This window comes from Herpailurus yagouaroundi, unplaced genomic scaffold, assembly GCF_014898765.1.
Source record: "Herpailurus yagouaroundi ecotype Mexico unplaced genomic scaffold, PumYag 182, whole genome shotgun sequence".
In the NCBI taxonomy this organism is placed as follows: Eukaryota; Metazoa; Chordata; class Mammalia; order Carnivora; family Felidae; genus Herpailurus; species Herpailurus yagouaroundi.
In genome coordinates, this window is record NW_024412413.1 from 14,057,367 (window position 1) to 14,082,043 (window position 24,677).

The 24,677-nt window shown below is 41.6% G+C and overlaps 1 long non-coding RNA gene across 2 annotated transcripts in view; it reads right to left on the bottom strand.

The window, feature by feature from the left end:
- Nucleotides 1–3,342: 3,342 nt before the first annotated feature.
- The window catches only part of LOC121040450 (uncharacterized), a 96,753-nt gene continuing 75,418 nt past the window's right edge, over nt 3,343–24,677 (bottom strand). The window contains exons 3-5 of one of the 2 annotated variants that reach the window (XR_005795302.1): nt 18,424–18,481; nt 8,686–9,091; nt 3,343–3,755 (exon numbers count right to left, since the gene is read on the bottom strand). This is a non-coding gene — a long non-coding RNA (uncharacterized LOC121040450). Of the gene's footprint in view, nt 3,759–8,685; nt 9,092–18,423; nt 18,482–24,677 lie in introns of both variants that reach the window. The other variant, XR_005795303.1, reaches the window with a different exon arrangement.

Genomic DNA, 24,677 nt, shown 5'->3' on the forward strand with positions numbered 1-24,677 from the left:
ATATTCTTTTGGAAAGAAAAAATGGCAAAGGATTCATACCCAAAATATAAGCATGTAAAGAAGTCCTTCAAATCAATAATAAAAAGGCAAACACCCAATAAAAATGGGCAAAGACTTGAAGTGACATTTAAAAAGTGATTTATGAGGGGGGCTTAGATGGATCAGTTGTGTAAGCATCTGACTTCGGCTCAGGTCATGACCTTGCGGTTCGTGGGTTCCAGTCCCTCATCAAGCTCTGTGCTGACAGCTCAGAGCCTGGAGCCTGCTTTGGATTCTGTCTCCCTTTCTCGCTCTCTGCCCCTCCCCCCCTCTCAAAAATAAATAAACATAAAAAATTTTTTTAATGATTTATGAATGGCAGTATGCAAATACCTAGTCTTCAGGAAAATTTAAATTAAAACCACAAGAGATATTTCACGCTCTCTATAATGACTAAAGTAAAAATGACAGACAAAAATCAGGGGCGCCTGGGTGGCTCAGTCTGTTGGGTATCTGACTCTTGGTTTCAGCTTAGGTCATGACCTTGTGGTTCGTTGGATCCAGCCCCAGCTCAAGCCCCACATCAAGCCCCATGTTGGGCTCCATGCTGTCAGCGTGGAGACTGCTTGGGATTCTCTCTTCCTCTCTCTGCCCCTCCCCCACTCACTCTCTCACACGTGCATGCTCTCTCTCTCAAAATAAGTAAACTTGAAAAAAGAAAGGACAGACAGAATCAAATGTTGATGAGAATGTGGAGCAATAGGAACTCTCATACATTGCTGGCGGAGTGTAAAATGATACTACCATTTTGGAGAATGGTTTGGCAGTTTCTCGTAATGTTGAATGCATTTCTGAATTGTGATACAGCCTTTTCACTCCTGGGCATCTATTTTTTAGAAATGAAAACATATGTTCACAAAATGGTTTGCAAATATATTTTCTCCCATATCAGGAAAAATTTGCTTTGCATTTAATTGCCATAAGATTGGTGTCTAGAGTTTACAATGAGCTCCGACAAATCTAAAAGAGAAATGTAAACAAAATTCTAGTAAAACGTGCAAAAGATATGAAAGGGCAATTCACAGAAAAGAATATATGGAAATATTGCCAACTTACTAATAGCCAGGAAAATGCAAATTGAAACCACTGATAGACCATCTCATGCTTATCCAGCTGCAAAAAAAACCCCAAAACAATAAATAACAACCTGTTGATACTACATGTTGGCAAGCCTATAAATAAGTGAGTACTACAACCCCCTTTTGGAAAGCCAGGTGGCAATGTATTTAAGTAGAAGGTATATACATTCTTCAACCCAGAAATTTTACTAGGTATATACCCCTTCCCCCAAATTCTGATATGAACAAACTACCAAGAATGTTCAGTACAGCATGGTGTTCTCTTATGGTTTAAAATATATGCAGATCTGTCCACTGTTTTTCATTTCTATTAGAATTAATTTTTGTCTTGTTAATTTTTTGTTAATCTTTTGTTAATTTTTTCTTGTCTTTTTTATCAATCTTTTGTATAATGTATTAGTCTTTTGAAGATAATTTTGATTTGGTTGGTCTTATTGTTTCCCATTTCATTAACTTGTACTCTCATTCTTACTATTTATTCCATCCTTTTTCCTTTTGTGATTATTCTGTTGTTTCTATCTTTATTGTAACAGCTAGCTAAATATTTTCAGAATTCCTTGTTTTTCAATATACAAATTTAGTTATAAATTTCCCACAAAGTACTATATTAGCAATGTCACAAAGTCTTCTGAATATGCTGATTTTGTTACACAGTTCTAAATATTTTCTTTCTTTATATTAAATATAATTTATTGTCAAATTGGTTTCCATACAAAGTTCTAAATATTTTCTAATTCCCATTATAATTTTGTCTTTGAACCATTAATTATGAAAATATGTATTTTCAGTTACCAAGCGCGGCTTTAGCAGACTGTATTTTTGTTATTGATTTCTAATTTTATGGCACTACAAAATGTTTATTCTTTGGTATTTTCCAAGATTTTACTTAAGGGCTATTTTGTGGTCAGATTTTGCACTGGTTTTACATGAGCCAGAAAACAAATGTATTCTCTGTGGTGGTGGATTTCTCTATTTGTCCATTAGCTCAAGGTTGCTTATTAAATTTTTCAAATGTTCTCATATTTGGTCTTTCAATATATCAGTTTCTAAGAGAGATGTCTTAAAGAGATGTCACATTTTTTTGTGACTATGGATTTGTCATATTTTCTTTGTAATTATGTCAATTTTTGCCTTATGTTTTGAAGTTCTTTGGTTAGCCACTAATAGGTTGAAGATATATTTTGGACCCTCTCATTCTATCTTCAATGTCTAACTCTTATTTCACATTTTTTCTCCATATCCTTTTGTTGCATTCTAGATAATTTTCCCAGTTTACTTGTTCTGTCTTTAGCTGTATCTAATTTAATTTTAAGCTAACCACTGGGTTTTTTCATTTCAATAGTTCGGTTTTCACTTCTTGAAGTTTTACCTGTTATTTTTAAAAATACTAAATAGCTTTTTTTCAGTCCCCCATCTATCAGTATTTTTATTTATTCATTTTAAATATACTTATTCATTACTTTATTCATTTCAAATATACTTATAGCTTTTAGAATATTTTTTAAACGTTTATTTGTTTTTGAGAGACAGAGCGTGAGCAGGAGAGGGGCAGAGAGAGACCCACACACAGAATCCAAAGCAGGTTCCAGGCTCCGAGCTGTCGGTACAGAGCCAGATGTGGGGCTTGACCCCCTGAACCATGATATCATGACCTGAGCCAAAGTTGGATGCTTAACCAACTGAGCCACCCAGGCTCACTTACACCTTTTTTAGATTTACCATATTAGTTCCAGTTTAATGGAGTGGGGGGCAGATAATTTTCCTATTATCACATGTTTCCATGAAGATTCATTTGCTCATGTATTTTGTAATCTTTTTCCCTAGTAAACTCAAGCTTTGGCAGAATGTTTTTTACATTTCCTTTTTGTTTGGGAATGGGAAGAGCAAATTATTACCTTGTATTATGAAAATGTTCCCTCGGGGTAGTTTTACATTTAATCCTGCTTGAAACCTGTCCTATGGTTTCAATCATCTTGGGCTAATTTTATTTTTGGATTCTCAACTTGGGCCTCTCGTCACGCAGCTTTAATTCTTACATCCATGCATAGTAATGGAACTTTGCTACCTCACAGGTGACTTTCTCCCCACCTCCTCTGCCTACCACCAAATTATCTGGACAGAGAGCAAACTTCCTCACCACTGAGGGCTGGGCCTGTAACATGTTTATATCGTAGTGAGTTTCCTGTTAGTGGAGGCATATGGTAGAAGGATTTGACACTAAGCATCCGTAATAATCTCTGCTTTTATTTGTTACATCTTTCAAAGCGTGTCCATATCCACTGTCTCAGTTCCCAATGAGATGCCAGTGATTCTATGGTCTTTAAGCTTCAAGCCTTAAATCTCAAATTCCTAGGTAACAGCTGGAGAACAGCTTCCTGAGGCATGTTCAGAAGGCACAGGAGACTTGCAGAAGCCTCTTCAGTGCTTGGGACACACTCCTTCTTTTCAGACCCATGAGTAGCTGTTAATATGCCCAGGTCCTGTGGTCTTCTAGCTTTGGGCTGGGTTGGCCTTGGTGCTTTGTGTGGAGAAGTGGCAGCAGCATCCACCAACTCCTTGGTGATTAACTATGGTTCCTTGATCTCAGCCACAGCAAGAGCTCAGAAATTGTCAAAGCTGTAGCTCAATCTTTACATCCTGCTGAGAAAAAGTTTGAAATTCAGTCCGGCAAAAAGAACAGTGACACTCACGGGTTGAGGTGTAAGCTGTAGCCCTAACCCAGGGAAAAGACTGTTGTTGGTTTGTTCACACCCCAACACTTTCCAAAGAAGATACTGGAGCCCTACAGCAAGACACACACACACACACACACACACACACACACACACACACACTCACATAAACATAGAACATACAAATTATTAAAGGAAGAAGAAACCAACCTGATAGCTCCTGAGACTATTACCCTGTTTGGGATATGAACACTAGTAGCAGGTGGTACTTTTCCCAGGATGGCCCTGATAATATCCGCCATCATTGTTTTTCTCTTCTGCAATGTGACCGTCACATTCCTCAGAAGGAGGAGTTATTTCTCCGCCTGTTTCTTAGTTTTCTAAGGCTGCTGTAACAAATTACCACAAATTGAAAGTCTTAAAACAACAGAAGTTTATTTTCTCACAGTGCTGGAGGTCAGAATTCCTAAATCAGGGTGTCTGTAGGGTGGTTCCTTCAGAGAACTCAGGGAGGATGTTCCCTGCCTCTCCCAGCTTCTGGAGGCTGCTGGCAATCCTTGCTGTTCCTTGGTTCCCAGTGCATTGCTTCCATCTCTGCATCTCTGTCTCTGTGTCTCTCCTCTAATATGGATGCCAGTCACTGGATTTAGGACTCATCCCACAGTCACTGGATTTAGGACCCACCCAATCTGGTATGACCTCATTTGAACTTACCTAAGCACATCAGCAAAGACCCTACAAGATATGGTTACACTCCTGAGATTCTGCATGGACCTGAATTTGGGGGAAACACTGTTTAACCCAGTTTAACCCTCTTGAGTTGGGCCAGGCCTTGCCAATGCTTTGACTATTAGAATATTGTGGATGTGATTCTGTGCTAACTCCAAGCTAGTTTCTGTTTTCTACCTCTTGGAATGTTTGGTCTGGGACATTCCCTTTTGAAATCCCACTGTCACACTGTGAGAAGTTCATGCTACTCGGAGAGGCCATGTGTGATATGGAGAGGGCATAGGTGAAGCCCCAGTTCAGCTGCCAGCCATATATATTGAGTGAACCATCTTGCACATCCAGTCCAGTGGATCCTTCATTGGACTGTAGCCTCAGCTGACATCTGACTGTAACTACATAAGAGGTCCTTTCATTTCCAAGCTTATCTTGACCTTGAGGCCTTGGCACTAACTGTTCTTTTTGGGCCAAATGCCTTTTCCTTCAAACATTCACATCAGTGGCTCCTTCTTGTCATTTGTGTCTGGGCTCAAATATCACCTCCTTAAAGTAGCCCCTTTATCATGTGACTCTCCATTTTCTTTTCATCATCATATTATTATTACTCAATATCTTCTTGTTTACATAGTTGTTTCCTTGCTTTTTATTCTGGGTCTTCTTCCCTTATCCTAATTTAAGCTCCATGCAGGAGAGACCTTGCTGTATTCTCAACTTCATTATAGTGCCTAACACATAGTTGGCTCTCAGTAGGTAACTGTAAAATGAATGAATAAATGACAGCATGTGTTTTAAAACTGGAAAGGTGTTGGAGCCAGGCAGACAAGGGTTCAAATCTTAGCTGTAGTATTTGGTAATGTCCTCACGCAAGTTACTTACCATAGCTCAGTGTCCTTGTCTATAAAACAGGAATAAAATATCATCTTAAAGTGTTTTATATAATTATTTGATGAAATAATTTAAGTGTTGTATATATAAATATCATTTGAGGAACCTAGGTATTTTTTAAATACAATTACTTAATGTTATTAGAACTTGATTTTTTTATTATAAGTCCTCCATGTCAGAAGCATCATCTCAGAGGGTGCCTGGGTGTCTCAGGGTCAGTTAAGTGTCCGACTTCACCTCAAGTCATGATCTCATGGTTTGTGGGTTTGAGCCCCATGTTGGGCTCTGTGCTGACAGCTCAGAGCCTGGAGCCTGCTTCAGATTCTGTGTCTGCCTCTCCCTCTCTGCCCCTCCCCTGCTTGTGTTCTCTCTCTCTCTCTTTCTCTCTCTCGAAAATAAACATTAAAAAATAGAAAAAAAAAAAGGGAGCATCATCTTAGAACATGTAGGATTCTCAGCTTCCATGTGTTGTCACTAAGTGCTGGCCATGTGGGTTGCTCACCAATGCTCTGTGCCAAACATTTCTACTTTCTTTCTTTTAGACACATGTAGGATTGGCCCCTTTGAAGATAGGCATGACCCCGTGATTCACATTGTCCACTGAAATGTATGTGGACATGACATATGTCACTCCCTGGTAGGAGAATTAAGAGTCAGCATTTGATATGCCACAGTCTGGTTCTCCCTTGGTATCTGTGTAAGCACACCTTAGGGTGGAAGCTTCATCAGCTGGACCCCTGAGTGACTATGATGAGCAGAGACTCTTTGCTGACACATGCTGGACATGTAGCATGAGCAAGACTTTTTAGATGAACCCACTGGCTGTGGGGGCTGTGGCTACAGCTGATCCTGAATGATGTAATGTTTCCAAAGTATTGGTGGGGACATTCTGGCCCACAAGAGGCAATATGATACAGGAGTATAAGGCAGGACTAATGTTCAAGATATTTAAAAACCACTATGTGGTTTGTATATACAATGGAGTACTACTTGGCAATGAGAAAGAATGAAATCATGCCATTTGCAGCAATGTGGATGGAACTGGAAGGCATTATGCTGAGAGAAATAAGTCAGAGAAGGACAGATATCATATGTTTTCACTCATATGTGGATCTTGAGAAACTTAATATAAGACCATGGGGGAAGGGAAGGGAAAAAATAGTTATGGAGAGGGAGGGAGGCAAACCACAAGAGACTCTTAAATACAGAGAACAAACTGAAGGTGGATGGGGGAGGTGGGAGAGAGGGGAAAATGCGTGTTGGGCATTGAGGAGGGGAACTTGTTGGGATGAGCACTGGGTGTTGTATGTAAGTGATGAACCATGGGAATCTATCCCCAAAACCAAGAGCACACTTTACACACTGTATGTTAGCCAATTTGACAAAATAAATTATATTAAAAAAAAAGAAACACCACTATGGCACTGGGTCTCATCAGTCTGAATGGGACATGCAGAGCTGGAACAGGAGCCTGGCAGACCCTGGAATTAATTGTTAATGTAGGGATTCTGTTCTTGGGGTCCCAGGGGAGGGGTCTTGGTGGACAGGGCAGCAAGAAAGCATTAAGGAGTATTGGACTACCAGTTGTACGCCAACATATATAGAAGCATTTGATATTTTTATAATCAGTGTGGATACATTGTTGGGTAGTGATTAATCTTTGTTCTGGTCAAGAGCTTGGCCTATGGCTTGAATTCTGGTTCTTCACTTCCTTGTCTGTAACCTAGGGCAAGTTCTCTCTATGACTCAATTTTCTCATCTGTAAAGTGTGAGTAATAATAATAGCTATTTTGTAGGATTGATGATAGAATGAAATGATCTGATTCAAATGAAGCTATCACCTATAACAGAACCTGGCATATAGTAAGTGTTACACAAATGGCAAGATTGGCTATCAACATCTATACATGCTGATATTCTCTGAGATGTCCTTCGTATCTTAGGTAGAATGCTATTGTTTCATTTTCCCTTTTTTCTGATGCCAGAGTTTTTTAGAGCCTCCACCTATCTGTGCTTTGTCTGACCTGCTCTTCGGGACAAAGGGCTTGGCCACTCTGGATTTGACAAACTTTGTGAGGTGAACTCATGCTTTCCTGCATAAATACAACACACAGCCATTTCTACTATTGGGTCTTATTGCTTTGCTATACTATTTGGGAAGAGAATCTAGCGAATCCTCTGTACTTTCCCCTCTTTCCCCAAACTACCTATGGTTTTGTTGTGCTCCTTGTCCCTGAGACCGTTGTTATGGGCTGAATGATTGCTCCCCCCCAAAGTTCATATGTAAAAGCACTAACCCCCAGTATATTAGAATGTGACTGCATTTGGAGATAGAGTTTTTAAAGAGGAACTTAAGCTCAAATGAGGTCATTAGGGTAGACACTAATCCAAAATGACTGGTATCCTTACTACAAGAGGAAATTAGGACACAGACACACACAAGAGGAAGAAGACACAGGAAGAAGACAGCCATCTATAAGCCAAGAAGAAACTAACCTCTCTTCTGGGAGGCCTCAGAAGAAACCAACCCTACCAACACCTCATCTTGGACTTCTAGCCTCTAGAGTCATGAGAAAATAAATTTCTGTTGCTTAAGTCCCCCACTGGTATTTCATTATGACAGCCAAAAACTTAGTGAAAAAACTAAGATAGCCAGCTCTCAGGGTGTCCAGCTAGAAGACTCTTTTCTTAGAGACCCTCATCAATACCAAAGCTTTGTGTCCCTTCTGAAACTCTCCCTCCACCCTAGTCTGAGAACTCTGTTTTCATCTGCAACCATACGTCTATCTCAGAAAACCTGATCACGTATTCTCCATGATCTGACCCTCCCACAAACCAGACTTTTCAATCCTGAAGCCTAAAATAAAAAACAGGTAGGGGACTGAAAACAAAGTACGTAAGATGCCAGAGGGAGGAGAAAACATATGACACCTGTTGCCTATGAAGGCTCTTGGCATGGACTTGGCATAGAGTAAATGCTCTGCAAGTAGGAGGGGCTATTACTGTCATCGTTGTCATCGTCATCACCATCATCACCACCACCACCACCACGTAGGCTTCTAACAGCCTGCCGTAGGCAACTCCCTTTACCTGGAAGTTTACCACTCCTACACCCTCATTATGCTCTCTCTCCCTAGAGCCTCTCAGAATTCCTCCTTGTCCCCTTTGTCTGCTAAGATGCTGGACCTACCTTAGAAAAGCAGCTCCCGATAAGATTTAGCAACCCTGTGGAAAATGAGAATTTGAATGAGTTGTAATAACTCAGAATTCAAAGCATATCCTACCTTTGAAGCTCTGCAGAGGTTTCCAAGGCCTGTGAATTCCCCAGCCCAGATGATGGATCGTGCACAGAAATGCCACATGAGGCATGAGTGTGGGCTCCTGCTTCCTGCTCTCAGAAAGGTGGGTTATATTTGGTGTGCAGTCACTTGCTCATTTTTCTCCATCATTTTGAAGCACAATTGCCAAGTTCTAAAAGACTTATGAGTCCATAAGTCCCGCACCTTGCAAAATGGCTACCATCACTCTCCCGTTTTTCACACTGCCTTGTGAATAGACCCCATTTATCTGTGGCTTCTGAGCTGCACACACAGCTTTCTTCTCCCCTTTACTGCTCTGCGTTCTTGTCAAATAGACTTCAGTGAGGCTCTCATCTTGGGATGCACTTCATCAAAATAATTATGCCAAGAGCTGGAACAGAAGAGCCAAAGTAAGAAAGCTGAAGTTTCAAGGCTTTCCAAATACCAAGAGAAAGACAGGACTTATCTAATCTAAAACTAATCTTCAGGCCATCCTCTGCCAGATTTCCAGCCCCATGGTGGTTTTATCTTGGTTGTTTTTTTTGCTCCCCTTTTCCCGGCAGATGAGCCTGACAGAGCTCATCCTTGCCCTTGGTCCCCAGATGACGTCCACAGACTTGTCATTTGCAGGAAACATTGCAAGTCAGGGGGTGCGCTCCACTTTGATGCTGTTAGAGTTCTTGGAACAGAGGCATCTGCTGGGTGTAGAAAAAGCCATCAGCCTGTGCTTTTTTCTAAATCATTAAAACTCCACTGGCATTTTGACAAATTGGCACCAATCATCAGGCTCAGCAACTGGGAGCAATCTGTTTTGCAGGCTGAGAGAAACAGCTGTAAAACTGGTAAAAATCTGTTCTATTGTGCTCCAGTACATTTTAGGTAGAGAGGCAGGTTGGCAAAGTGGAAAAGGTATGGCCTTGAGAGCTAGCAGGATCTAGGTTTGAATCCTGACCCTTCTGCCCACTGGCTGTGAATGTTGAACAAGCTATTTAGCAATTTCCTCATCTGTAAAATGGGGAGAGAAATATAATTCTTGCAGAGTTGTTATAATGACTGGAGACAATCCTTTTTTTTTTTTTTTGAGAAAATACTTTTTTTAGAGTGTTTGGCACAAGGCTGGTACGTCATAAATGATTTCTAGTGGGGAGGAAGCAATGATAACACAACAGTGGCATTAGTTATGGTTGTGATAATAGCAACGGTTGTCAGGTAAGTATTATCAGTGGAGTTGTAAAAATAATAATGAAATGATGAAAGTGCTGGTTATAAGCCAGGAGACCTGTATTATACCAGTGATAGAGTTGATAGAATGAATGGTAGATTGAGGACCTGGTATCTAGTCTCAGTAGTTACTCTATATTTTGAGAATTGGTGTAGAATTATAGGAAGTTGGAAGATTGCATGGTCCTCTCCAAATCTTCATTTAGATGCCCTTCTCTTACCTGCAATAATACATAAATCAAATAGTAGATGTTTCTTCCTTGTTCTGCATTTAAGCATTAATAAAAATAATGGCAATGCATGCTAACTTATATTAAGTATGTGCCAGTTATCAGGCACATTTTAATTTTACATATATTGCTTCATTAAATTCTTGCAAGTATTTTATGAGTAACGCCTTAATTTTATTCCTATGGTTTGCTATCAAGACGCAAAGAAATTAAATATCTTACCCAAGGTCACAGAGCTAATCGTAGAATGAGAATTAGATCTCAGGAAATCGGTCTCCAAAGCTGGCATCTAAACTTCTGTACTATACTACACGCTTTAACGAAAAGTTGTTGCAACCTGGAGGTTAGGTCACATGGCTTTATAACAGAGATTTCTCTTTCTATGTACAACCTGATTTATAATCTGTCCACAGCGGTTTAGCACAACTGAAATGTCAAGACATAAGGAGATCTGAATTGCTTTTGTTACTCAACCAGTCAACTAATCAACCAACAAACAGCCCATATTTATTTAACATGGGACTTTAATTAAAATGGGACTTGTTTTCAAGGGTTAGTGAAGAGTCCAATCATTTGGAGGGGAGTGTTAGCTTGGGGAGTAGCGAAAGATTATTTTGGAGAAGTTATGACAGGACATTATGGTGAAAGACATAGACTGTCAAGCTGAGTCTGAACTACAGACAATGAGGAGTAGGCGTCTTCTCTCTGAGTGGCCATGGCACCCCACTTCCCACCTTTAGAGCACACCCACTTTTTATAACAATTATAAACTTACCTATTTCATTCAGTATCCAGTAAGCTCTTGGAAACTGTGACAATTTCAGAGTTTTCCTGACCAATGCAGACAACTATGTGTGTTTTCCATCAGGAATTCTCAGGCCAGTTCAATCACCTGCCTGTCATATGAACCCAGCTTGTCTTGGAGATTTGTGTTCAGAGGCTGGAGTAGGTTAAGAACCTAAAATCAGTCCTAATGGATTTCCCTTCTTTTTCTAGAAAGAAAAAGATGATTCTGTTTTCTTTTGGGAAATTCTAAGTCCACGAATATTGGTTTACAGGGATTCCCAGCATCCTTTTAATCTGCTGCTCCATGACACCAAGGCTTGGACTTAATCATTCTAGAATGCTCACCAATGTAGTGTTTCACCACTGCTCTTGAATATGAGAGCTGGCACTGAATTTCAGGATGGCAGTTATTTTACTAAGAACTTTGAAGACATCATTTTACAGTTCTTTGGTCTCTTTTGCTGTTTATAGGAACTCTGCAGTCAATCTAATTCTAATTCTTTTGTAGGGTCATAGGGTCTTTTTTTTTCTCTCCCATTGCTTTTAAGGTTCAGAAGTTTTACCATGGCATGTAAAGGTATAGGATGGTTTTTATTTTCTCTTCTCAGGACTCAGTGTGCCTTTCAAATCGTCTTTGAAAAATTCTCAGCCATTATCTCTTTATATATTGCTTTCTTCTCATCCTTTCTATTCTTCCCTTCTGAAATCTTTATATTCACTCTTTCTGAAATTTCTATTACATGTACACTTAAACTTTCTTCTTATGTCCTCATTTAAAAATGGCTTATAATTTTATTTCTCTATGACATAATCTACTTTATTTCCTGAGGTTTCTCTTCTGGTTTATTGATTCTCTTTGCAGCTGTATCTAATCTTCTATTTAAATTCAGCTTGCTGTTTTCAATGTTAATGACTATATCTTTTATTCTTCAAAGTTTTATTTGCTTTTTTTTCAAATATGCATATTATTTTGTTCATACTCCTTATTTTTAATATGATTTCTGATTCATCATTTTGTCTCTATTTTACATACTATCTTTTTTTAAGCTTGTTTTCTTTTTTTTTTTCCATGTTGTGTATTAATTCTTCTTTTTATTACCTGCTGGATTTCTCTGTGATAACTTTGTTTTTTAATTTATAATTTAATTGGGAACTTATGTTCAGAGATATATATATATTTTTCCCCTGTGGGAGGCCCATGTGTCCCAGAAGTATCCTTGCAGAGTGGTTTTGGATTTTTAGCTACTAAGATCCTTGTCGTCACACTAATTCCAAAACAAATTTTGCCTCTATTTCCTATTTGGGGTTTTTCTGAATTACAATAATAATGTGAATTCTGGTCATCTACTACACGTGCTTCAAGCTTAACATTTTTCTATTTCTTATGGTGACTTTGTTTTCTCACAGTTATATAGAAACTTCCATGAAATGGAGAATGAAGTTTTATCTCCTTTTTGTGGATTTTTTTTTATGTTCCTTTTTATAGAATAGCATCCAAAGTTCCCAGCCTTATGCATGGGGCTTAGTTACAGCTCAACCTCTCTCTCTCTCTCTCTCTCTCTCTCTCTCTCTCTCTCTCTCCAAAGCCATGTCTCTTGGCCTTGTGTGGTTGTAAAAATCTCAGTCACTAGCTCATGTGACCTATATATAAGACCAGTAACCCTGCGGATGAGTACAGCATTATCTCTTAATGCTTTTGCTTCAATTTCTTATTTTGTTTCTAGCACCAAGGTATTTCTTTTTATACTGTTAGCACTCAACATAAAGCCAAGCACATGGCTGATGTGAGAAAGTGTATATATTTAAAAGACTATGTATTAGTTTTTTTCTAGTTTTAATTTAGCTAGGATTTGTCGCACTAAGGAAGTCCTGCAACATGAGCTCAGTCTGACATATTGTCAGAAGTTGCCCTCTCCCAACATCATGGACTCTTAATTTTCACCTAGAGCCAAGATTGAAAAAATATTCAGATAACTTCAGCATTTCTTCCATAGGATCCCTCTGATTTTGAGGCACTGGTCAAGAGACAGTGCTGGGTAAAGTTTTACTCCCACATAACGTTTGCTTAACCAAGTAGCAGTCATAGTTAAGGATGCACATTCATCTCAGTTATGATTTAACTTGAGTTGCGGTCACACTACATTTATTTTTTATTTGTGTCACCAGTACCTACTGTTATGGTTGGCAAATTCTACCTGTAACAACTAACATTTATTGAGCTCCTACCTATATGCCAGGCACTGCTATTAACACTTTACATATGTAATTCCGTTTTATCTTTACAACAAAGAATTGAGGCACAAAGAGGTTAAATAGCTTGCCGATGGTCACATAGCTAAGAAATGGTGGGCTCAGTATTCAAATCCAGGCATCCTGATAGATGAGCACTTCCAATGAGCACCTAAATAAATATCCACTGGATGAACAGGGCTGTTGAAGGTATTATTATTACTATTGTCATCACCATATTTGGAGGAGATGAATGCCTTTGAGAGAGATCCTCACTGGCTGTGAGTGAATGGGAGGTTGATGGGCAAGAGAACCTGGAGGCAGAAAGCATGTTAAGGAAGCTGTGTAGGAATGTGCCTGGCCCAAAGACTTACACTCTAACTAGAACTATGGCAAGTTTCTTTTTTCCTTCACACAGAGCTCAAACACATTACTTATGCAGTTGATCATTGCGTAAGCTTTTCTTTGAAATCTAGTTTTTCTCCTTCTGAACTCTTCAAGCCTTACTTAGCATTGTACGTAAAAGATTTAAAATGAGGCAAGTTAAAAAAAATACTATCTTTAGTAGCATCATATAGATACAGTGCTCTGTATGGTGGAGAGAACATATTTTTTTATTTATTTTTATTTTTTATTTAATTTTTAAATTAAAAAAAATTTTTAATGTGTATTCATCTTTGAGGGAGAGAGACAGAGCGTGAGTAGGGGAGGGGCAGATAGAGAGGGAGACAGAGTCTGAAGCAGACTCCAGGCTCTGAACTGTCAGCACAGAGCCTGATGTGGGGCTTGAACCCTCAAAGCGTGAGATCATGACCTGAGCAGAAGTCAGAGGCTTAACTGACTGAGCCAGCCAGGTTCCCCTTTAAATTTTTTTTTAATGTTTATTTATTTTTGAGAGAGAGAGACAGAATGTGAGCGGGAGGGGGGCAGAGAGAGAGGGAGACACAAAATCCAAAGCAGGCTCCAGGCTCTGAGCTGTAAGCACAGAGCCCAACGTGGGGCATGAACTCACCAATCACAAGATCATGACCTGAGCTGAAGTCAGATGCTTAACCAACTGAGCCACTCAGGCACCCTGAGAACATACATTTTTAAAATCAGCCAGGTTTGGGGTCAAATCCAACCTCCACTGCCTACTGTGCCTCAGTTTTCCCAATTGTAAAATCAAGAGAACATACAATGAATAGGGTTGTTATGAAAACCAATTTGGATAATGTAACTGGGGGCTTTAAGACAACAATATTTCTGAACCCTTGATGGTGGGAAGAGGGGACACACTGGACAGCAATTCTCGTCTTATGCCCCACTGTATAAGCTTGGGCTTGTCTTTGGGACTAGGTCTCCCTCAATGCGGATGGGGACCACTGCAGAGAAGTATGGCCAAGTAGTTAAGAACCAACTACAGAACCAACTGACCTGGTTAAATCCTGCTCTGCTCCTTGCTGGCTGTGTGATGTCAAACAAGTTATTCAGTCTCTCTGTGCCTCAGAGCCCTCATCTATCAAATAGGAGTGAAAGTACACAGTATCTCGTATGACTGTTACACAGATTAAAGGAGCTCATCTTTGCACAGTACAGTGCCTGGCACTCAGCAGGCGTGATGCAGGTCTACTAAATAAATGAATACATACATAAATACAGAAATAATTTAGTCATTCAGAGGTAAAGGCAAATGGCAAGATTCAAATGCATATACTTTAGACAGGATGGTCAAATTTCCTGTTTAATAATTACAGGGCTGTCTTCATCACAGGTGATCTGTCTCTAGAGAGTTGTTTTTACCTTTTAAAAATTTTTTCTACTTCCTCTTGTGGGCTCCTGAGGATGGGGAAAAACAGAAGGGGGCTGGAATTATAAATATAGGAATTTTGAAGGAGGATTTTTGTCTGGGTAGATAAGTGAGCCCCTATGTCATGCCCTGAGGCCAGCAGCTATGGGTGACAGTGACAGGAGTGGGTACCTGGGAAGGGGCAGGGCTGATGTGTCCTAGAAGCAGTGACAACAGATGTCCAGCTACAGTGTAGTGTCCTCATGTCATTCTTACACTCTGATCAAACACATCTGGCATGGGCAACCTTGTGTTTGCTGTGCTTTGGGGCTTCAAGGAGGACCCTGCATCTACTCTGGTGGTGAGGTGTGTGTGTGGCAATGTGCAAAGTGGTCTGAGAGACTGGACTGTGGAGACATGATTTCGACACAGCCAACATGAATGAACTTAAATTCAGAAGGCACCCCAGAGGAAAGCAAATGGGTTTTGGGAACATAAAGCTGTCTTTGGGAACTCTCAGAAATGCCTGGGAAATTCCCTGGCCTTCCAGTAAGTTCAGGATGAGTGCTTTATTATTTGGTTATTTACGAATAAAGGCTTGCTCTAACATTTTGTAAAAGATGGATATACAATGTCTATCCTTACAGCAGCCAGCACAGTGCCTAGCGCATTTTCTTCCCCTTATTTTTCTGATATTTTTGGTGGATTAAGGTATGTCCAAGGCACCCCACAGTTAGAACCAAGAGGGTGGCGTCTCCTCTAGCCCTGTTCCTGGGCCCAGAGTGGCCTCCACAGCTACGCAAGTCAGCCTCACCTGCCTCTCCTGACTGGTGTTTATCACACCCAGGGCAGTACCACCCAGAGACACCTGTTCCCTGACAAGCAAGCAGATGTAGGAACGCAGTGTCTTCTGTCAGGATGCTGAGCAGAAGCTTTCTCACTGAGCCATCGGACAGCCCTGACAACTGATGCCAAGGGGACTTCATCGGGAAGTGCAGAGTCTGGAATTATCTGGGTTTCCAGACAGTGACTTGGCAGGTGCTAGCCTGCCCAGCAGGGTTCGTGCTTACCTAAGCATTTCCTGCAAACTAAGAAAAAAGTCTCTTCCCCCTTCCAGACAAATGACTCTGAATAATTGTCCTGATTCATTTCCTCTGGCTGGCAGGCGTGGCTCTGGGTGTTTTGTTTTGTTTTGTTTTGTTTTGTTTTTTGACAGGGTTGACAGCTTGCGAGCCTGTGAGCCTATGGCCAACCTCTCCTGGTGCTACCAGCTCTCCCTATCCTATTGCTAACAAGTGTCACAATGTGTACTGCCTTTGACAAGGCCTGCAGGTTGCATTATTCAGCTGGCATCTGGGAGTTTGTTGGATCTTGATTCAGCTCCTGGTGGACCCCAGGACCTAGGGCAATGCTTCTTGAGTTGTGATATTTGCACAATAGTCACTACGTAACATGTTTTTCAGTGGTGTGAGGTTTGAACATTTTACCATAGCACAAAGATACCGAAATACTGTTTTTCACTCGATGAGGATTTTTACTCAAAAGATTTAAGGGAAAAAGTGAGCCAATTTAAAGAACACTAACAATATAATAGTTCTGGGAAAAGGCACAAAGGCGATATACGAATGAATACGTTCTAGACAAACATGACTCAGAGAGGATGCTGTACTATGTATACAAATGAGGAATTTATCCATTCATTTATTCATTCACCAGCTTTTTGAGTACCCACTATGCTAGGCTGTTGTGGAGATGGGGAAGACTGAGTGGTGATTGCACAGGAATCCTGGCCCGTGGCTGGCCTGCATAAGCATTAGTGAATTGTTTGGGGATTGGGTGACTGGTATTTAACAATAACAAGCTGTAGGGTCAGGTGCTTCTAAAAAAGATCTGGTATCCGAGACCTAAAATAAGATAATGTTAGAGGCTGGTTCCTAGAGAACTCAGATATCTTCAGATAGATATAAAAGTATGGTTCCTTAAGCCCAAACTGAGTCACAGACAGGGCAAGACCAATCCAGTAAGGAGCTTCTGAGGGCCCTATTTACTCGAGGGCTTCTTGCACTGAGTGAGGAAAGAAGGAACTTGGTGTATGGGTGTCCCCATTTTCCCAATACGGTGTAGGACACCAGCATTTACTGGTGCTGCCTGCAGGACAGGTAGGGCACTGCACAACTCTGGAGGGCACCAGTCTCATCTTAGACATCCATCTGCACCCAAAATGTGGCAATTTCCAGAAGAATGATAGCAAACTGTCTCATTCTATGCAAATCAGTATCTTATGACCATTTTCTGGTAGATGGAAGTACAGTGTCTTAAGGAAGAGGCACCTTTGGCAAATGCCCAAGCAGTTTCACACCAGGCATTGTGTTCCTTTTCCAGGTAGACCTGGATTTGGTCTACCATCAAAATTCTTGGCCCATTTTCTGCTCATGGCTCTGCCTTGCCCTTTTAGCATTGATTGTTTCGAACTTTTAAGAAGTGATTAAGCAACAGTCTGCTTTCTCCCCCTGAAAGATGGGCAAAAAAGTCAGGTAGATGGAGATAAAACTATCACCTTTATTACCGATGAAGCTGGAGAAAAACGGACCAGGCCTGATGTAACGTGGTCTTGCTAATTAACCCTGAGTCAGACGTGCTTATTTATCCTGACACTGGCACAAATTGTTCATAGTCACATGCGTCCCCTGAGAGGGGCAGCAGAGAGCAGATGAGAAGACACAGGTGGACAGATCCCAAGTAGCAGAGATAGGGGGGGTTTGAAACCTCCGTCACAAGTCATTTTGCCTTCTGTGGGGAAAAAGGCCGGGAATGTTGTTCCAATGTCCCTACTATACACAGTGATGTGCAGATTCAATGTCATCCCTACCAAAATTCCAATTGCATTTTTCACAGAAATAGAGAAGACAGTCCTACAATGTGTATGAAACCACAGAAGACCCTAAACACCCAAAGCATCTTGAGAAAGAAGAACAAAGCTGGAGTCAACACACTGCCGGATTTCAAACTATACAAGAAAGCTATGGTAATCAAAACAGTATCTTATTGGCATAAAAAGAGACACATAGATCAATGGAACAAAATAGAGAGCACAGAAACAAACCCATGCATATACATATGGTGAATTAATTTATGACAAAGGCACCAAGAACATACAGTGGAGAAAAGATAGTCTCTTCAATAAATGGTGTTGGGGAAACCAGATGTCCATGTGGAAAAGAATGAAACAGGACTCCAACGTTACACCATACATAAAAATCAGCTCAAAATGGATTAAAGTCCTGAATGTTAAGACCTGAAACCATAAAACTCCTAGAAGAACACAGAGGGGGTCAGCTCCTTGATGTTGATGTGGGCAATGATTTTTTGAATTTGACATCAAAAGTAAGGGCAACAAAAGCAAGAATAAACAAGCAGGACTACCTTGAATGATACTCCTCTTTTATAATTAACATCTTTTTTCATACAGAGAAGCAGCAACATTTTTACCTCAAAATTATGTCCTGACCTCCACTCGCAGGTAGCTCCTTGCAGGAGAGTATCAAGACTGGCAGGGGAGAGAAAGAGAGAACATAAGAGAAGAAGAGAGGGCACAGTCATTTCCCCTGGACATTCATAATTGACCCTCCTAACGATGTGAGCAACATAATATTCGCAACCAGAATCGTATGTTGAAATAACCTTTTCACTTAATTCCTTCTTGCTCTCCCCTCTCTCTTTTCAACAAGGGCAAAGCACTGAGCAGAAGAGAATACGTTGTAATACGTTTCCTAACAGTGGGAGGATGTCCCATACTTCTACTTCTAGGGGTTTGTGGTGGGGAGCAGAAACCCAGAGGTCCCATGGGACAACGTCCTCCCTGACCTTCCAGTTTTTCAGTGTCTCACCCTCGTATGGGAGAGAGAGAAAGGAGAATGGGGCAGATCAGAGTCCAGAATCCTTGTTCTTCCCTCACAAGCCTGGGTACCTCTGCCCCTAAATAGCAAAGGGATTACATGCAGCGGTGTTTCCTTTTTTTCCTTTTTAATGTTTATTTATTTTTGAGAGAGGGAGAAAGCACTAGCGGGGGAGGTGCAGAGAGAGGCAGGGTACAGAGGATCCAAAGCAGGCTCTGTGCTGACAGCAGAGAGCCCAATGCTGGGCTCGAGGGCTCAAACTCACAAACCGTGAGATCATGCCCTGAGCCGAAGTCAGACACTTAACTGACTGAACCACCCAGGAGCCCCATGAGGCTGTATTTCTGAGAGAGCGAGCATGAAGGATTCAGCTGAAAGCTTTTCCAGGAGATGGTGAGACACAGAGGAGGGCAGCGGGCATGGGCCGGACAAAGGCACAAGTCCAGAGATTTATTCTTCTGTGGCTGCACCCTCTGCTAGACAGCATTAGACTTACAGTAGTCTCTGGGGGGTCTCAGTGTTGTGCTCAGGCAATTTACAACTTTCTAAGATTATCCCTCAATACCTGTTTCAGGCTTAGAGGAAAGAAAAAACAGGGTCACTGACAATTTGGGGCAGGGTCAGGACAGTGTGAAGCTTACACCGTACTTCTTCAAAGGAAAAAGGAGGGAGGCAGGAACTAAATTCTCTTCCCCTTTCACTCTACCACATTCTCTCATGTGTGAATATACTCTGCTCACTTGCTCTTTGCTGACTCTCTACTCCCCTCCTTTTCTTTCTTTAGTCTTTTTTATTTGGTGCAATTTTTCATCTCCCTTGATTTCCCCACATTTTCAACAACCATTAAACCAAAACGAAAAATAAAGCTGACAAAAGAGCAGATAAATATTGTTTTATAACCTAACCTCTGAGCTTCTAACAATATTAGCATAATATCTCTCCCTTGAGAGACAGTCATTTTGAGAAAACAGCTTGAGCTGGCAGCCAACTCTGTAAATTCCATGCTGCCTGAGCTGTGCCTGACCTCACAAATCCAGAACTGGCCTTTCTTTGTCCCTTTCCATTAAGAGAGGTTAGAAGTTACCCCCCAAGAGCCCACGGTAGTAGAATTCAGGATTGAATTCAATCCACCATCAGCTGGATGATCCCAGGGGTTATCAGCCCTTGCAGAACGCTCCACAGAAATCAAGCTTAGCACAGACTTTTATTAGAAAGTAATCATAAAGTTGTCTCTCTTCTCAGGACAAAGGCTATTTGAGTAGGAGGATTTCACTCTTTTATGAAAGCTGTTCTTGAGAACAACTGTCCCTGGTGACAGTGGGGAGTTTGACCTTAACTGCCTCTCGAAGCTTCAGGCCAACCACCTGCTCCGTGGACAGGCTGGGCAATGAGTCCAGCCGGCGTGGCGTCTGAGTTCTGGCAGCTTGCAGAAAAGCCTCCAGAACTGAGAACAGCAGAGGCCCATTTCCAACAATGGCTTAATGCCTTCCTAACTTAAGGAATCCCAAATGGTGCTCTCCAAGGGGGTTTAGGGAAACAGCACTGGATTTGGAATCTAGAAGATATGGAAGATGTGGGGTCCCTTTCCAAATAAATGCCTTATTGGCTCATACTTTTGTTCACCGACGTAGTCAATGCTTTTGGATCCCCATTCTGTGCAAAGCACTATTCTAACTATTTGGACAGCATAACTTTAAAAAAGAAAGCTCTCAATATTTATCACATACCAAATTCTCCTGAGGAGACTTGCTTTTAATTTTTTTTTTTAATGTTTATTGATCTTTGAGAGAGACAGAGCATGAGCTGGGAGGGGGGTGGGGAGGGCAGAAAGAGATGGAGACACAGAATCCGAAGCAAGCTCCAGGCTCTAAGCTGTCAGCACAGAGACTAATGTGGGGCTCCAACCCACAGGCTGTAAGATCGTGACCTGAGTCAAAGTCAAACGCTTAACCAACTGAGCCACCTAGGCACCCCAAGGTTATTTTTTTAATGTTTATTTTTGAGAGAGAGGGAGAGGTGGGGGGAGTGGCAGAAAGAGAGGGAGAGAGACTCCCAAGCAGACTCCACACTGTCAGTATAGAGCCCAACATGGGGCTTGAACCCACGAACCGTAAATCAAGAGTCGGACACTTAATCGACTGAACCACCCAGGTGCCCCTCCTGGGTGGGAGGGAGATTATTAATGATGCAGGTTCCTTGTCACAAATACTAGAGACTTTAATTCAGAGAAACTTGGGTGAGGTCCTGAGCTTACACCTGTTACAGACACCTCAGACGTTATCCCTTTCACAACTCTTACCATTTTGAGTTTTTAAGAAACTATTAAAAATTTAACAATAATTTCCCATTGTGTTAAAGCCATTTTTACTTATGCCTCTTATAAAAGCCCTGTATTATCTATATCAAGTACCAGGCCTCACTCGGTTTTATACTTCTATATCCTCTTGTATATACTAAGTACTTAGGGTTGGCTATGTGGAACTGATCTGACACAACACAAGGAAGCCAAATCAATGTCCAGCAACTTCTCATTGTGCCTAAGCTTGGTGAAACCAGAGAAATTCATATGAAAGATGGGCACCACTAGACTCTAGAAAGAAAATCTTACACGCAAACACTTCAGTAGGGAGCACTATCTGAAGGAAGTAGGAAGGAAACGGGGTTGTGTGACAAAGAAGAACAGAATGCATTACTGAGCTGGCCACAGCTTTTTAAGGGGCCAAAAGGTTACTTGGTCTCCAAGGTCAAGCTCAGAGAGGCTGCCTAAAATTACTGTGTCTCCAAATAGTCAACAGGGAAAAAGCGAGAAGAATTTATCTACTGGATTCCATCTCGCATATTAGCTAAACATGCTGGTCACTGGCTGAATTGTGTCCCTGCCTCCTTAAATTCATCTGGTGTAGCCCTGACCCCAAGTACCTCAAAATGACTGTATTTGGAGATGAGGCCTTTAAAAGGTGATCAAGTTAAGATGAGGTCATTAGGGTGGGCCTTCATCCAATATGACTGGTGTCCTTATAAGAAGCGATGGGGACACAGACACACACAGAGTGAAGACCATATAAAGACACGGGAAGAAGTCAACCATCTATAAGCCAAGAAGAGAAGACTCAAAAGAATCAACTGGACAACACTATGATCAAGACTTCCAGCCTCCAGAACTGTGAGAAAGTAAATTTATGTTGTTTCAGCCACACAGTCTGTGGTCCCTTGCTATGGCGGCCCTAGTAATCCAATATAATGCCCACAGGCATAAACTCCCCTACATTTGCTGGGAGCAGCAGAGGTATCCATGGAGGGAGGCACAGAGCATGAGGGGGGCCTTTGAGCACTTGAAAATCAGAGACCACCCCCACCCATACCCCCTGTCTGCCTGCCACCTGAGGGGCCTGGCCAGATGAGCCCATGTGCACACAAGCACTTAGTGCCAATGGGAGTGAAACAGGGAAAGCTTGGCATGCTTGCCAGGCTTGAGGCAAGGGGCTGTCAGGCTGTGCCTATGAGTGATAGAAGGGCCATGAACAGTAGACCTCTCGGCAGGGTGGGCAAAGCCCCCTGAAAATGAAGACTGAGTTCAGCAGAGACCAAAACCTCTCCTCTGTGGTTTCCAAAAATGCAGTTCAGCCTGGTGATCTTCCCAGAATGTCATCAGTTACATGGGACAGAAAAGCACGGGTTAGCCAATGCAAGGATGCACACAGATCAGGTTCCACTGGTGACTTTCTCTTGTAATTTTCCAGGAAATGGGACAATTGACAAATTTATTTTCACCACTAGATGTCACCCTTGTGCCACCCAGGCTTCCGTCTTCACTATGGCTGTGTTAAACAGAGGGGCAAAGATCAGGGTCCCAGAGGCCTACGGAGGCTTGGGGTGAGGTGGGGTGGGGTGGGGGCAGGGTCAAGGACCAAGGATGAGAAGGAGTTAATGGCAAAAAGACAGACTCCTGGATTTGGAGCACACAGTTCTGGATTACTTTACAGCAGTGTTTCTCAACTTTGGCTGCATACCAGAAACTTCTGGAAAGCCTTAAAACAAAACAAAACAAAACCTGAGGTCTGAGTCCCACTCTCAAGATCCTCTCTGTAAATGGGTTGGGTGTGTGGGCATGGGGAGCTTTGAAAGCTCCCTAGGCATTTTTCAAAAAATATTTTTAACTGTTTATTTTTGAAGAAAAGAGAGACAGAGCATGAGTGGGGGAGGGACAGAGAGAGATGGAGACACGGAATCTGAAGCAGGTTCCAGGCTCTGAGTTGTCAGCCTAGAGCCCGATGCGGGGTGAACTCACCAGCTGTGAGATCGTGACCTGAGCTGAAGTCGGTCACTTAACCGACTGAGCCACCCAGGCGCCTCACCCTAGGCATTTTTAATGTACAACCAAGATTAAGATGGGGAATCACAGCTGCAGGCTATTATTGTGAATCCAGATATTGTATGTAAAGCAAATATCCATCAATTGAATCATCGCTGAAATGCACTCTAGGAACTTGCTTTCATGAGCAAAACAGAATAGAGGAAAGTCAGTAGAACTGACCTTCACACTATCACATCTTCCTATGTTTGAATTCCACTTGAAAGATATCTAGTAAGTGCTTGTTTTAGGTCGCATTGTGTATGGGTTACACAACACACTATGGCTCTGAAGAGTACCAGTGGAGGAGGCAAATTACTATAGATTTCCATCTGCTACCTGTGTAGTCGTCAGCTCTGGAAAGCTGGGGTTGTGGACAAGAACCATAGAAAGGCATTTCAAACTGGGAACTGTAAAGAAAAGAGGTGACTAGATACACAGTGGTCTTTTTTGGGCATATGTTCTCTTGCCATTATTTTTCCAGAAGGACACTCGTAGGCTTCCAATGGCCATCACACTAGGAAAGTTTGGAATGCAGTGACTACAAAGAGTAAAGGTTACAAAGAACTACTACAAAGAATAACGAGGAAGAATAATGATGTAGTCACCATGTACTCCTCCTGTTACCTGCTAACTAAGGAGCCCACACAGCTTCAAAATGCTGGATTGCTTGATACTTAAGACACACACGCAGGGGGAAGGGACAGACACATCCTTATTTTCCTGGAGCTAAATATCAAGAGACATCTTCCAGCCTGTTCTACATGGTTTGCAAAATTTCCTTAGATCTCATTTTCTTGGTCTTCCATTTCTAAGATCCTCACATTTAATTTCTTTTTTTCTAGACCATCTGCATCTATACAGGTATAACAGAAACCACAAGCTGATGCCCTGAAACTGAGTGGAATCAGCCCTGAGCATCCTGCATTGTGAGCACCACACTCCTCTTCAGGCTTATTATGATGAGGCCCCTCCAGTACTATGATCGACACCCATCCATGCTCTCTCCTGTCTATAGAGAGAAAAGACTAAAAATTTGACAATGATTGCCTCAACTAAATGGAATTTGTTAGAATATGGAGTCATCGCTTTCAGGGGGAGAAAAGCTGTTTTTTTCCTTCTCCCCTCTACTCTTTATGGTATTCACTCCCACCCAAGTCAAACTGGGGTGGGGGGGTGCTCTGAAAGGACCACTTGTAAAGCCTGTGTGTACCTGAAAGATGAAAGCCCAGCATCCCTTTGCCCTGTGGACATCTGTTGGAGTAGTGGCTTTGCCATCTTCCCTCCACATCTGTTTTTCCTCCCATCTTTATTGAGCTTTAATTGACAAGTAGGAATTATATACATGTAAGGTATATAACTTGATATTTTGATATATGTATACATTGTGAAATGATGACCACAACCAAGGTAATTAACACATCCATCACTGTACATAGTTATCATTTCCTTCCTTCCTTCCTTCCTTCCTTCCTTCCTTCCTTCCTTCCTTCCTT